At 43.9% G+C, this 15,073-nt stretch overlaps 1 long non-coding RNA gene across 1 annotated transcript; it reads right to left on the bottom strand.

Moving 5' to 3' along the window:
- Positions 1-11,790: 11,790 nt before the first annotated feature.
- LOC143692007 (uncharacterized) lies at positions 11,791-14,188 on the bottom strand. The gene is made up of 2 exons (XR_013179858.1): positions 12,816-14,188; positions 11,791-12,245 (listed from the first exon to the last, which is right to left on the bottom strand). It is a non-coding gene; the product is annotated as an uncharacterized LOC143692007 (long non-coding RNA).
- Positions 14,189-15,073: the final 885 nt, after the last annotated feature.

The following is a 15,073-nucleotide window of genomic DNA, read 5'->3' as shown; positions in this document are numbered from 1 at the left end:
CGGCTCTTGGCGCCTCAACTCGGCTCTTGGCGCCTGCATTCGCCTCTTCGGCCGAGCTCGCCTCGCTTCGGCCCAACTCCCAGCCGCTCTGTGCCTTCGGCGCGCCTCGGCTCCGCTCGCCTCGCCTCGGCTCCCCGACGGCGGGCGGGCAAGCGCCGCCGCCTCCCGTTCAGCTCGCCCGGCTCGGGGCTCTCCCGCTGCCGCGTCCCGCGGGCGGCCCGGCCACGGCGCGGACACGACCGGGAGCGCGGGCTCGGGCAGGAGCTCATTAGGCTGGGAGCGCACTGGCGCTAAGCAGCGCGCACGAGAGCAGCAGGCTCGCTTCGCCTGAGCTCGGCTCGCTTCGCTTCAGGCAGCCTCGGAAGCCTCGCCTCGGTTCGCTCGAGGCCGTCAGGGTCGGCCGCTCTCGCCTTGCTTCGGCCGAGCTCGTGCGATTCCCCCGAAGGCGGCGGCGTTCGGTTGTGGTTTTAGAAATATCCTCCTCTATCGATTGGATCTCTCTACAGTTAGATTTCTATTTCTAGAATACTTCTATTAATCCAAACAAAAACCCCATCTCTAACCCCATCTCAAATAAATACAAGAAAACACCTTCTTTTAAACGGTATCGAAATATTTTTATACTTTGTATAGTTATACTCACATTTATATTTATCGTTTCTTTTGATGCAATCTATTAATAATGATCTATAATATCTATAAAATTCTAGACATGTATTTAAAGTATTATCTATATTATGTATCGTATCTACTGCTGCAACTGATTTTTTCTTCTAGTTTTAAACTTTATCTGTATGTACTTATGATATCTTTCTAGACTTAGATTTCTACCTTCATATTCTTTGTATTTATCATTTTTATCATCAAAACCCTGCCTATTGACAAGTTAAAAAAACCGCTTTCTTTAACGATCTAAAAAATATTTTTATATTTATAATTTTCCTATTTCTATTTATAATTTGCTCTCTAGTACGTGATAACATACCTGCTCCTGCACCGCAGTGGGGCTCCCTCTCCTGGGCACCTCGGGGTGCCCCCAGTGGCATCAGAGCCCCGAGTCTTCACCCCCCCCCTTTTCCTCTAGTTAGAAACTACACTGGAACTTTTTTCTGGAAACAAAGACATGACCTAAATCCTCTCCCCGTGTCCTAGACAGATAGATGTTCAGTTCTTAGTTGCCTGGGCAGCAGTTTCTTCAATAGAATGATAAACAATATGGAAACATTTTAGCTACAAGCAAATAGGCAAATCGGAACAAGGTCCTGGTGGCCAGCCACTGCAGTTCTTTTGAAGCAATTTTTTAAACAATCAAATACTGATACCACAAAAAATAAAGCAAAAAGCTGACTACCGGCTAAGAAAGAAGGAAAAATTAACTTTTGACGACAACAACAACATTCCAAGGACACAGGCTTTTTTCCAATCTCAGACCTTATTACTACTACCTCTCTTGGGAATTCTCATCGTGGATCCCAAAAGGAATAAATCCCTCAGCGTGTCCTAAAGCACCAAGGAGCTACCTACAAGTGAAGGTGGCTACTTTCAGTGCAGACACAGCTGATGACACAGCAGTGGCACAGTTCCGTGCTGCACAGGGATAGTACTGTCTCCTCTTCTCCAGCAGCTGACTCTCTCCTGCCATGGCTTCTGTAAATGCATCAGAGCACGACCTTAACCACAAACAGGCAAGAAAACACCATCAGAAGTCTTTCATTAAGCAGTACAAGAAGGGTTCCAAGCAGAGACCAACAGAATTTCAAGGAAGCAGTATGCAATTAAACCACCTCAGACTCGTTCAAGTATCCGGCAAAATGGAACCATTCAGAAATGACAAAGAAAACCCCCCCAAGTATTTATACAGGAGTCCTTAATGTCAGAAAGGGGATGACAGGTTATGTTCAGATAAGATGAATGTTTATTTGGATCTATAAATAAACTTCTCTCGTGGTCCTTTGCCAAAAAATAGAACCTACAAGTGAACACCTACACCTGCCTCAAGAGACCTAACGAGCCCCTGACAGCCACTGGCATCAAAGCGCAGTGGATGTTTCTAATCCAGGCTAAGGAGAACAATATCACCTTTTGTTCTCTCCAGTTTGTTTCCTCTGCAGTCCTAGCTGCTCCTTATGATTTTTACAGTCTCTGTATCTTCTCGGGCAGCGCTGAGTCTGACGACCGGGATACGAGAGTCCTTCCCTGCCCTACGGAGAGAACCAGGAAAAAAAGTTCAAAAAAGAACAGGGCAGTTTGAAGTTAATACTTCCGACGAGAAGCAGCACCCGACAAACAGAGCAACGGTGAACAAAGCGTGACACCTCCCTGGGGACAGAAGACTTACAAACTCTCCGGGATTTACAATTCCAGTAACCAAGCCCTTCAGCACAGCAGCCAAGTGTCCCATTAGGTGGTGCTGCACCAAAGAATGATCCCAGAGGTTCCAAAGAGTGAAATGCACGTTATTGTCCAAAGACGTAAAATCTTGCAAAATAACAAAACTACAATAGATCTAAACTACAGGGCAAGAGTACCAGTGTTAGCTTGAGGAGCTGGAACCATCCAGGTGAGCAACTGCTAACTGGATCCTCAACAGACTTTGAGGAACCCTTCAGGATACAGAAGGGTTTTCCCCAGAAATTGCACAGGCCGAGTTTTGATAGAAGTGCACTTGCCAGATGCTCAGAAACGTCACCCATCCTCCTCCGGGTGTCCTGAGAGAGCTGCGAATGGCTCTCACGTGGTTTGAGCTGGTTCTGTAAGGGCTCAGGCTGAATTTCACCAGATGCAACCAAACTGGGCAACACCCAGTGGGACAGAAGGAACCCAAAGCTTGTTTTACCCAAAGCTTGGGTAAGCAGAGCTCCAGCAAATACTGAGGAAACGGACAGAACGGGGTAACAAATAATAAACATACCTTTTTTTTTTTTTTTTTTTTTCAGATGAGCAAAACAATTAAGGAGAAGGTGAAAACCTCACCATGACTGAACATTTCATCACCTGTAAGCTGACCATCCTTAGCATAGAGGACTCCAAATTTAAAATTCACCAATCCCTGGAAAATAAAACCAAATATTATTTGGTGAACAGTCAAACAGAAGACATAAAAATTTGTTTCCTCTAATCTTTGCCTACATCCTACGCATTAGAACATACATTTTATACCATCTCCTACTACACAATAATTTACCTTTAAACTTTGATAGTATAGCATAAAATCATTAACTGAGATGGGTGATCTATTATTATTTAGTTGGTGCTTCAAGTTATTTTTGCTGTCAGGTTCAAAAAAACAGGACTTCTTTTTACTGTAACGAGCAATTGATTTAGAAGTCATCAAAAGCCCATCCAAATACAAAGCCGTATTCACCGGACGGGTCTGTGAGCAAGAAGTAGTTAGGCTTGTACTCACCTCTTGCCCTTCAAGAACCAATACATCCTGTCAACAAAAACAGCATCTTTAGCCCCCTCCTATTAAAGATTCTACAAGGATGATGGTTTTATTGGTGTTTAGAAGTTTGGATTTGAAATGGCCAGCTCAATGGATAAAGAGACAGTTTAAGTAGTATTAGATTCTTATTATTATTATTCTTATTAGCTACTGGAAGAAACAAACCAGTAGGATCTATACTTAATTACTTCTATTTCCAGGAAATCATAAAGAAAAAGAACCAAACCAAAAAAAGTCACTTCCTACCTTTTGTATCTCAGGATGAAAAATGTCTCTTGGGCTCTTCTCCAGTTTCTCCAGACTCCTGGCACTGAAATGCAAATGAACGAGTGCTTTATAGGAGGGCAAGTGCACATTCCAACCCCGAACCCCCAACCGATGGCAGTTACAGCGCTTACAAAATGAATCCTTCCCAGAGCCTCTGGGAAATGGAACGGTTTGTGCAACTGCCATTTCTTCCCCAAAATACTAACTCCCAACACTTCCTAAACTGAGTTTGCATTTTAAAAACAGAAATTAGGGAGACTCAGGGTGGAGATCAGGTTGAAATTGATTTCCTTCTAAAGCACAGGGGCTCTGTTCCATCACCCTTCACTTTGGCTCCACACGGAATCACGGGGAGCATTTTAGGAGGGCTCAAGAACCAATTCTATTTCTCTCTTTTTTCTAGTGCTCTCTCTTCCTAAATAATTCAAGGCAAGTCAAATGAAAAAGGACAAGTTCAGCAGCAAATTCACACTTTTTCCCTTTGTCTGCTCAAGAACAGGCTTTAAAACCACTTCTTGCTGCCTTCAACGGTTAAGACTTGCAAAACGGTTTCGCAAGTTTGATAGGTTTATCATAAAAACCACAGAACGCAAGCTCTGAATGACAGGAAAAGGTACACAGGCAAATGTCTCAGCTGATGGTGGCTTATTTGCAAACACAGACCTTAACGGACATTGCACGGAGAATGTTTCAGTGGGACTCGAAGGGAAAAATATTTTCTGAGTACCCTGTAAACAAGAAAAGCTAGGATATATTACAGGACATACCCACGTGTTCTGCATATTCAAATAGGATTATCAATAAAAACATTTAAGAAGGAAGAAAACCAAGGTAATTTTACTCAGCTATATTTACTGCCGATTTAGAGGAAAAAAAAAAAAAAAAAAGTGAACCAGAAACGCCTACAGTAGAACTTTAAACCAATTGCTTGGATAAAAGCAGCTCATGGAACATGAAGTAGAAAAAAAGCGAAACCAGTATCAGACCTGCCTATTTTCTTACCATTGTACAAGAAAATCCGACAAGCGGTAGAAAGTCACTGCCTAAAACCGATCCTAGGATGTAACCGAGAACAATGGAGGCATTTGCTAATCTAAACGGAAACCTTTTCCGGACCCTAGTGTCAAATCACACGTTTTGTCTCTCAGCAGCTCGAGGCTGGAGAGCATTTCCCCTGGGGGTCGGGAGGGTAGGGGCACAAGGGGCTGAGTTTGCCGATCGCACCTGTGCCATCAGAAGGATCCTGCCCGGCGCTCCTTGCGCTCGCCATTCTCCGGGCCATCGCTGTGTTTTACTGCTCAGCGATGCCGCTCCATCTGTTTGCGTGGAAGGAAGAGCCACGAGCACTGAGGCACTCAGCAGCCGTGTCATGCCAGCGATGTCGAGCGCTCTCTGCTCGCAAGGCTGAGCCCGCCGCGGAGCCGCCTCCGCAGCCGCTCGTCCGCCCCCGCCCGCAGCAGCGGCAGCGGCCCGAGGGAGACGGCTGCAGCTCGGCGGCTCCCGCGCCTCCGCCAGCCCGAGGGCAGCCGCCGCACAGTGACCGCGGCAGCGCCCGGCGCCGCTCGCCCGGGGCGGCTCCTGCAGCTCCCGGCCCGCGGCAGCAAAGCACCGCCTGGCGCTCCGCCATCGGCGGGCGGCAGCGCGCCCCGCCCGAGCTCAGCCCCCGCCACCGGGACCGCTGAGCGAGGCCGAGGCACCGGGCGGACGCCCCTTCCGCGCCGCTCGGCTCCGTGCGGGCGGCCGGACGGAGGCTTCGCCCCTCCAGCGTCGCTGCCGCGGCTCCGTCCCGCGTGGCACAGGCGCCGGGAGCTGCCCGCTCCCCCGGCGCGCGGCCGCCTCGGCCCGCCAGCCATTCATATGGCGCGTCGGCCGTTGCGTCAGACGCCGCGCTTTACGGCCGCAGGGCCTGCCGGGAGTTGGAGTCTCGGACTGACAGCCACCGCTCCGTTCTCCGCCACCGGGAGCTGCGCTCCCGCCAGGAGGTCAAACGGCTCCTTCGCTCCTGGGCGCGGAAGCACCTTAGGCAGCGCCGCCCCTCCCGAATGTCCTTTCTTTTCCACTCCAACTCTTTTTTCTTTTTTTCACTCTGTTTTTCACCCCCTTTTCCACTTTCGCTCTTTCTTTTTCACTCTCACCCTTTTCCTTTTTCATTTTTTTTCTTCCTTTCTCTTCCTCCTTTTTTTTTTCTTCCTTTCCTTTTTCCTTTTCTTTCTTTCGCTCTTTCTTTCTTTCTGTCTGTCTTTCTCTATTTCTTTCTCTCTCTCTTTCTTTCTTTCTCTCTGTCTCTCTTTGTCTCTCTCTCTGTCTCTCTTTCTTTCTTTCTTTCTCTCTTTCTCTCTCTCTCTCTTTCTCTCTGTCTCTCTTTCTTTCTTTCTCTCTTTCTCTCTCTCTCTTTCTTTCTTTCTATCTGTCTCTCTGTCTCTCTCTCTGTCTCTCTTTCTTTCTTTCTCTCTTTCTCTCTTTCTCTCTGTCTCTCTCTCTGTCTCTCTTTCTTTCTTTCTTTCTCTCTGTCTCTCTTTCTGTCTCTCTCTGTCTCTCTTTCTTTCTTTCTTTCTTTCTTTCTTTCTTTCTTTCTTTCTCTCTCTCTCTTTCTTTCTCTCTGTCTGCATTCTGTCTTTTTCTTTCTTTCTTTCTTTCTTTCTTTCTTTCTTTCTTTCTTTCTTTCTTTCTTTCTTTCTTTCTTTCTTTCTTTCTTTCTTTCTTTCTTTCTTTCTTTCTTTCTTTCTTTCTTTCTCTCCTTCTCTCTCTCTTTCTTTCTTTCTCTCTGTCTCTCTGTCTCTCTCTGTCTCTCTTTCTTTCTTTCTCTCTGTCTGCATTCTGTCTTTCTCTTTCTTTCTTTCTTTCTTTCTTTCTTTCTTTCTTTCTTTCTTTCTTTCTCTCTTTCTCTCTCTCTCTTTCTTTCTTTCTCTCTGTCTCTTTTTCTGTCTCTCTCTCTGTCTTTCTTTCATTCTTTCTCTCTCTCTCTCTTTCATTCTTTCTCTCTGTCTCTCTTTCTGTCTCCCTCTCTCTGTCTCCCTTTCTTTCTTTCTTTCTCTCTTTCTCTCTCTCTCTCTCTTTCTGTCTCTCTCTCTGTCTCTCTTTCTTTCTTTCTCTCTCTCTCTTCCTGTCTCTCTCTCTCTGTCTCTCTTTCTTTCTTTCTCTCTCTCTCTTTCTTTCTCTCTGTCTGCATTCTGTCTTTCTCTTTCTTTCTTTCTTTCTTTCTTTCTTTCTTTCTTTCTTTCTTTCTTTCTTTCTTTCTTTCTTTCTTTCTTTCTTTCTTTCTTTCTTTCTTTCTTTCTTTCTTTCTTTCTTTCTTTCTCTCCTTCTTTCTTTCTTTCTCTCCTTCTCTCTCTCTTTCTTTCTTTCTCTCTGTCTCTCTGTCTCTCTCTGTCTCTCTTTCTTTCTTTCTCTCTGTCTGCATTCTGTCTTTCTCTCTCTTTCTTTCTTTCTTTCTTTCTTTCTTTCTTTCTTTCTTTCTCTCTTTCTCTCTTTCTCTCTCTCTCTTTCTTTCTTTCTCTCTGTCTCTTTTTCTGTCTCTCTCTCTGTCTTTCTTTCATTCTTTCTCTCTCTCTCTCTTTCATTCTTTCTCTCTGTCTCTCTTTCTGTCTCTCTCTCTGTCTCTCTTTCTTTCTTTCTCTCTCTCTCTTTCTTTCTCTTTCTTTCTTTCTTTCTTTCTTTCTTTCTTTCTTTCTTTCTTTCTTTCTTTCTTCTTTCTTTCTTTCTTTCTTTCTTTCTTCTTTCTTTCTTTCTTTCTTTCTTTCTTTCTTTCTTTCTTTCTTTCTTTCTTTCTTTCTTTCTTTCTTTCTGTCTTTCTCTATTTCTTTCTCTCTCTCTTTCTTTCTTTCTCTCGCTCTCTTCCTGTCTCTCTCTTTCTTTCTTTCTGTCTGTCTTTCTCTATTTCTTTCTCTCTCTCTTTCTTTCTTTCTCTCGCTCTCTTCCTGTCTCTCTCTTTCTTTCTTTCTTTCTTTCTTTCTGTCTTTCTCTATTTCTTTCTCTCGCTCTTTCTTTCTTTCTCTCGCTCTCTTCCTGTCTCTCTCTTTCTTTCTTTCTGTCTTTCTCTATTTCTTTCTCTCTCTCTTTCTTTCTTTCTCTCGCTCTCTTCCTGTCTCTCTCTTTCTTTCTTTGTCTGTCTTTCTCTATTTCTTTCTCTCTCTCTTTCTTTCTTTCTCTCGCTCTCTTCCTGTCTCTCTCTCTCTCTTTCTTTCTTTCTGTCTTTCTCTATTTCTTTCTCTCTCTCTCTCTTTCTTTCTTTCTTTCTTTCTCTCTTTCTCTTCCTGTCTCTCTCTTTCTATCTTTCTCTCTCTATTTCTTTCTCTATTTCTTTCTCTCGCTCTCTTTCTGTCTCTCTGTATTTCTTTCTCTCTCTGTTTCTTTCTCTTCCTTTCCTTTTTCCTTTTCTTTCTGTCTCTCTTTCTTTCTTTCTTTCTGTCTCTATTTCTCTCTTTCTTTCTCTCTCTCTCTCTCTTTCTTTCGCTCTCTTTCTGTCTCTCTCTTTCTTTCTGTCTCTCTTTATTTCTTTCTCTCTCTTTCTTTCTGTCTCTGTCTCTTTGTCTCTCTCTCTCTTTAATTCTTTCTCTCTTTCTTTCGCTGTATTTCTAATCTTGGCTTTCCATTCTAGCTTTAGAATAAAAAAAAGCAGCAGTAGAAACGTTCAGCCGACTGGGGAGTGCAAAAAACCCCAAAACGGCAATGATTTTAGGAAAACTATTTCCTCCATGGGAGCCTGAAATTTTCTACAGCTGCAGGTAACATAGAGCTTTTATTTCTTCTTCTATATAGATTATACTTTATACTCTATTTATACATCGCCCCCTGCCGTCTGCTTTGGCGTACTGCAGGCACAGCGCCCCCTGCCGTCTGCATGGGCGCACTGCAGGCAGAGCGCCCCCTGCCGTCTGCATCGGCGCACTACAGGCACAGCGCCCCCTGCCGTCTGCATCGGCGCACTGCAGGCAGAGCGCCCCCTGCCGTTTGCTTTGGCGCACTACAGGCACAGCGCCCCCTGCCGTCTGCATCGGCGCACTGCAGGCAGAGTGCCGCCTAATGACGTCAGCCCGTCGACACGGCGCCCCGCCCAGGACACGCCCACTCGGGCGGCCCTCGCCATCTTGTACGGCACCCCTTGTCGGCCAGGGCGCCGCCAGCCTGTACGGCACAATTTTACGGCAGTCGCGCTTTACGGCACAATTTTACGGCAGTCGCGATTTACGACACTTTTACAACAGTCGCGCTTTACGACACCTTTTACGACAGTCGCGCTTTACGGCACCTTTTACGACAGTCGCGCTTTACGACACCTTTTGCGACAGTCGCGCTTTACGGCACCTTTTACGACAGTCGCGCTTTACGACAGTTTTGCGACAGTCGCGCTTTACGTCACCTTTTACGACAGTCGCGCTTTACGGCAGTTTTGCGACAGTCGCGCTTTACGACACCTTTAACGACAGTCGCGATTTACGGCAGTTTTGCGACAGTCGCGCTTTACGACACTTTTTTTACGACAGTCGCTCTTTACGGCACCTTTTGCGACAGTCGCGCTTTACGGCACATTTTGCGACAGTCGCGCTTTACGGCACCTTTTACGACAGTCGCGATTTACGGCAGTTTTGCGACAGTCGCGCTTTACGACACCTTTTACGACAGTCGCTCTTTACGGCACCTTTTGCGACAGTCGCGCTTTACGGTACCTTTTACGACAGTCGCGCTTTACGGTACCTTTTACGACAGTCGCGCTTTACGACACCTTTTGCGACAGTCGCGCTTTACGGCACCTTTTGCGACAGTCGCGCTTTACGGCAGTTTTGCGACAGTCGCGCTTTATGGCATTACCCTTTATGGAACTTTTATGGTACTTTACCGCACTTTACGGTTTTTATTTTGCTTTTAATCTATTTTTGTTTTTTTTTTTAAATTTTTTTTTACTTAATGTTTATTTTTAATTTTTCAAGCTTTTATTTTTCTAATTCTATTTTTTATTTACTTATTATTTTTAATTTTTCTATTTCTAAAGCTTTTTATTTTATTTTTTAAATTTTATTTTTTATTTAATTTTTAATTTTTCTATTTTTAAAGCATTTTGTTTTTAATTTAATTTTTAAAAAATTTTTCTATTTTTAGGGCTTTAATTTTATTTTTTAATTTTATTTTTATTTTTCAATTTTTAAAACACATTTTATTTTTCTAGTCATATTTTTTATTTAATTTTTATTTTTAATTTTTCTATTTATAAGGAATTTATTTTATTTTTTTATTTTATTTTTGATTAAATTTATATTTTTTTCTATTTTTAAAGTTTTTATTTTTTTTTATTTAGTGCTGCCTAGACCAACTCAAGCTGGTGATTGTGGTGGTGTTTGAGGGTCTTGCATTACGGCACTACCTTTTATGGAACTCTTACAGCACTTTACAGTTTTTATTTTGTTTTTCATTTATTTTAAATTAATTTTGTTTTTTTACTTTTATTTAATTTTTATTTTAAATTTTTCTATTTTTAAAGCATTTTTATTTTATTTTTTAATTTTATTTTTTATTTACTTATTATTTTTAATTTTTCTATATTTAACGTTTTTTATTTTATTTTTTATTTTTTAAATTTACTTACTATTTTTAATTTTTCTATTTCTAAAGATTTTTATTTTTTATTTTTTTAAGTTTAAAGTTTTCTATTTTTAAAGCATTTACTTTTTTATTTTTATTTTTTATTTAATTTTTATTTTTAATTTTTTTATTTTTAGAGCTTTAATTTTATTTTTTAATTTTATTTTTTATTTTTAATTTCCCTATTTTTAAAGCATTAATTTTATAATTTTTATTTTTCTATTTTTAAAGCTTTTATTTTATTTTTCTTATTTTTATTTTTTATTTTTAATTTTTCTATTTTTAAAGTTTTTATTTAATTTTTTAATTTTATTTTTAATTTTTCTATTTCTAAAGCTTTTATTTTATTTTTCTAATTTTTTTTTTTTATTTTTTATTTTTAATTTTTCTGTTTTTAAAGGTTTTTATTATTTTTTTATTTAGTGCTGCCCAGACCAACTCAAGCTGGTGATTGTGGTGGTGTTTGAGGGTCTTGCATTACGGCACTACCTTTTATGGAACTCTTACAGCACTTTACAGCACTTTACAGTTTTTATTTTGTTTTTCATTTATTTTAAATTATTTTGGTTTTTTACTTTTATTTAATTTTTATTTTTAATTTTTCTATTTTTAAAGAATAGAAATTATTTATTTATTTATATTTTATATTTTATTTATTATATTTATTTATTTTATTACATTTCATTTGGTACTGCCCAAACCTGCTGTAGTGCATTTTTATACTTTATAATACTTTGAAGTAGTTTTGTTTTGTATCCCCATATTTTTCCCAAATCGTTTATCCCAAACTGTACCCCCCTCCTTCTACCTGTGTTATCCCTCTCCCAGGATGAGATCATCCCCAAACCCCCACCCTGGCTCTCTGTCAATCACTCAGCCTCCCATCCCCTCCATGCAGAAGTTTCGGTCCAAGTCGTCCAGTGATCAGCCAGAGGCCAGGGGTCAGCCCCCCGAGCCTTGCCCCATACGCTGTCCTGTATGTCTATGCCCCAGCATCCATCCCTTAGGGTCACTTATTGGTTGGTAAAATGTTATCTACTTTCGGTTTCCACCTCCCTTTAAATGTAACCTTGGCACATCTCCCTGGGGCTCTTGGCAGGAGGCCCCTGAGGTGCAGGAGCTCCTTTGGGACTCCTAATAAAACCTTGGATTAACCCCTGCTAAGAGTCGGCCCTTTATCATCTACCGCTGTCTCTGGTGTCTCTTGTGCTGCACAGGGGCCCAGCCCAGGTGCCCTCAGCACCCTCGGGGCACAGAGAGTGTCTCCCCCCAGCCCAGGTGCCCTCAGTTCCCTCGGGGCACACACAGAGAGTGTCTCCCCCCAGCCCCGGTGCCCGCAGTACCCTCGGGGCACAGACAGTGTCTCCCCGCTCTCGGCCGTGTCAGGGCTGCCCCCCGGTGTCTGCCGACTCAGGACCGCACAAACCCGCTCGGCTGCTGTTTGTGGCGGTGTTTGAGGGTCCCCAGGACGAGGGAAGAGACGAGAATCTTGACTCCACCTCTCAGAAGGCTGAAATATTATTTTATGATCTCTATTATATTAAAAGAAAATGAGATAGTAGAACTATACTAAAAGAGCAAGGAGACATCAGAAAGCTGGAAAGGAATGAATAATAAAAATAATAAAATAAAATAAAATAATAAAAACCTGGGACTGCTCACAGCCCCGACGCAGCTGGACCATGATTGGTCATCAAGTAGACACTGCACAGGAGACTAATCCAAGATGCCCCTGTTGCTAAACCATCTCCAGCCCACACTCCACAGCCAGCAGATCGTTATTGGTTCCATTTCTGTTCTGAGGCTTCTCAGGAGAAAAATCCCAGCAAAAGCATTTTCATCAAACACGTCAGTGCCAGGTGATGGCACAGGCAGCATCGGCCGGCCGAGGTCACTGTGTCATCCCTGCCAGCCCAGGTGTCACAGCAAGGAGGAGAGAGTTCACCCTGTGCTCACCCTGCAATACAGAGCAATACAACACACATATTAACACAAGATGATAACCTTTTTCTATTTTCTTTACATGTGGATTTATTGTTATAGGAAACCCAAAACAACAAAAGCACACAAAAAACAACACTCATCTACAATTAACACCCCCTTCAGATGACACACGAAGTCACCATCCCTCTCATCACAACTGCTAAATTACACCCCAGCAATCATTGGTCCTCGGGAACGTGGTTCCCGGGAGCCTCAAAAAAAATCTTCCTGCCTGACAAAAACCCCGGTCCCTGGACAGTCCGCGCCCAAACTCTGGTGATGAGCGTCGCCTCACAGACCGACTGGGACCGAGGAAAAAAAAACAGCCGGCGGGGGGGAAACCCAGCTGGGGATTTTTTATTCTAAATTTAAAAATGAGTTGAAAAACTTGAAAAGCAAAAGTCACACACACAAGGTTAAATCCAGTAATCCAGTCGGCATGCGCTGACACATGCAGAGATGAGCAGACGCAGACAGACACAGACACATGCTCTCACACACGCTCACACGCTCTTCCCACTTACACACTCGCTGCGGCCCTTACTCGAGACGCTGAAGAACGTGCTGCCACACATCTTCTGGCTGCGCTCCTTGACGTCAGTTGGTAGGTTCTGGGGAAATCGGTAGCCTCGGGGACCTGTGAGACGACAGGAAGCGGTCAACGAGTGGCTATCTGACAGCTAGGACTTGTCTCCACTCTGGACCAATAAGTTTTCTACCCAAAATCCCATAAAAGACAGATGAACAGTAAAGTTTTTATAACTCTTCTACCTGACTGTGACTACGTGCCCGGGCAGGGCAGCTCCAACCATAAGTGGTACAATATAAGTACACACAACAATCTAAGTCGATGCATACAGTGCAAGTGTACATAGAGGGTAGGTACATACAGTATAAGCCAGCACAGGTACACACAATATAAGCCAGGACTTGAGATAACTCGCTGGAAGATGAATTCTTGAGTCCTATACCCTTCAGAAGATGGAACCTATAGAAGTACTGCAGTCACATGAGGAGGGTGCAAGACACTCCCTCTAGCAGTCCAAGAAAATGGCATGGAAAAAAAGGCACTACCAAAGCTGGTAGTGAGAAGGAAGATGGATGAGAACATCTTGTCCGTTTGAGACATTCCTGTCTCAAAGAGTAAAAATGTAAAGATGCCAGAATAAGGGATATCCAGAAAGGAACGTGAGTAGAATACAGCCTAGATGGCACAGAATAGTGCCGATAAAGCATTGAGACGTAATAAAGGCCTATGACGTGGAAGACAACGGACACAGACACGGACAACACAGACACGGACAACATAGACACAGAGACAAGTGGCAACTGCCTGGCACTGTCCCCTTAGGCACCCGAGATGCCTAGCGCAAGATGTGCCAGAGGCTGATGATGCCAAAGGAGAGGAAGCCCTATGACGATAGCATGTGATGATGAAATGTAACTCGTTAAAAGAAGTTAGTGCCACAGCAGTTAAGAGGATGCTCGAGAGGCTCAGCAAGCCTAGAGAAGGAAGCCGACGGCCAGGTGACCGTGGCTGTAGCTCCGGACGTGAAGGCAAGCTCCTCAGGGGAAAGATCCGTGACGACGTCGGGCCGAGGAAGGCAGACAACGCAAAGTTCACGAGAATCCTGAGATGGGTCGGAACTGCCCTGCCCGGCAAAGGCTCTGGTCAGGCTGAGGAGAAATCCTCTCCCTCTTCTTCCTCTTCTTCCAGAGAGCTGGTCCCACTACAGACCTCTCCGCTAAGCTGACATCAAATTGCCCTCTGTGATAGTAAAGGTTTTTCCCCTTCTCCCAACTGCTGGCCCCGACACTTATCTTTTGGAAAAGGAGCAGACAAAATCCATCCTCGGTCGGACGTGGATGGTGAAATGTGCTCCGTGTGTGCCTCGGTGCTGTTGTTTCCAACCTTTGGCTACGAGGCTCCTCAGGGTACCTAAGACAAAACAGAAAAGGTGACTATTGCCGTCAAAAACAGTAATCCCCAGGGCTCCTCCGCACCCCTGCCCCGGCCCACCTCAAATCTTGATTTGACTCCAGAGGGTGCCCAGAAGATACCTGCAAAAAGAATAGGTACACACTGAGCATGCTGCTGTGTAACACTCACCTGTGAGTCAGCCTGCCTAAACACCGACTCACCTGCCCTCCTCTGTTCCTTGGCATGCCTAGGGCAGCGACAGCACCTGCAAAGAAACAAAGCAGAAAAGCATGCTGAGACACTGTGAAAACACAACCTCCCAAATCTGACAAGGATGCCACACTGATACCTTAAGCTGCACACAGCTGGAATGGGCATGCCCGGCCAGGATAGACGGCAAGTGGACCACCTAAAATAAAAAGTGGAGATGCTAAGAGCTGCACCAGAAACTGAGACATCAGCAAAAACAACTGCTTCTGTACACTACTCAATGCTCACCTCGCCCACTCGGCCTTGACTTCCTAAAAAGAGAGCCATCATTTATGCTCTCTCTACAGAGACAAACAGTGACTGACCTGCTCGGGGGAATCCCCTCACCCGGGATGGGGGGCTCTGCCCTGGATTTCATCCTTCTGCACCTGAAAGAAAGGACAAAAATCAAAGAGCTGCAGGATAACTTAAGAGCTCCAGACATCTTGTGCCCATCTACAAATCCCACCTAGAGTCCAACGACACCCCACATTACAAACATCAAGTCCCCGGGACTTCTCCTATTGCACCAGGCTATGCAGCAAGGCAGAGCAGCTCCAGCACAAATGTGTGCAGACACCCGTGACACAGGACAGGACAAACAACGGGGACACAACAGGAACAGAAATCTC

The sequence above is a fragment of the Agelaius phoeniceus genome, chromosome Z, assembly GCF_051311805.1.
Source record: "Agelaius phoeniceus isolate bAgePho1 chromosome Z, bAgePho1.hap1, whole genome shotgun sequence".
Classification (NCBI taxonomy): domain Eukaryota; kingdom Metazoa; phylum Chordata; class Aves; order Passeriformes; family Icteridae; genus Agelaius; species Agelaius phoeniceus.
This window is presented reverse-complemented; position numbering and strand designations above follow the sequence as displayed.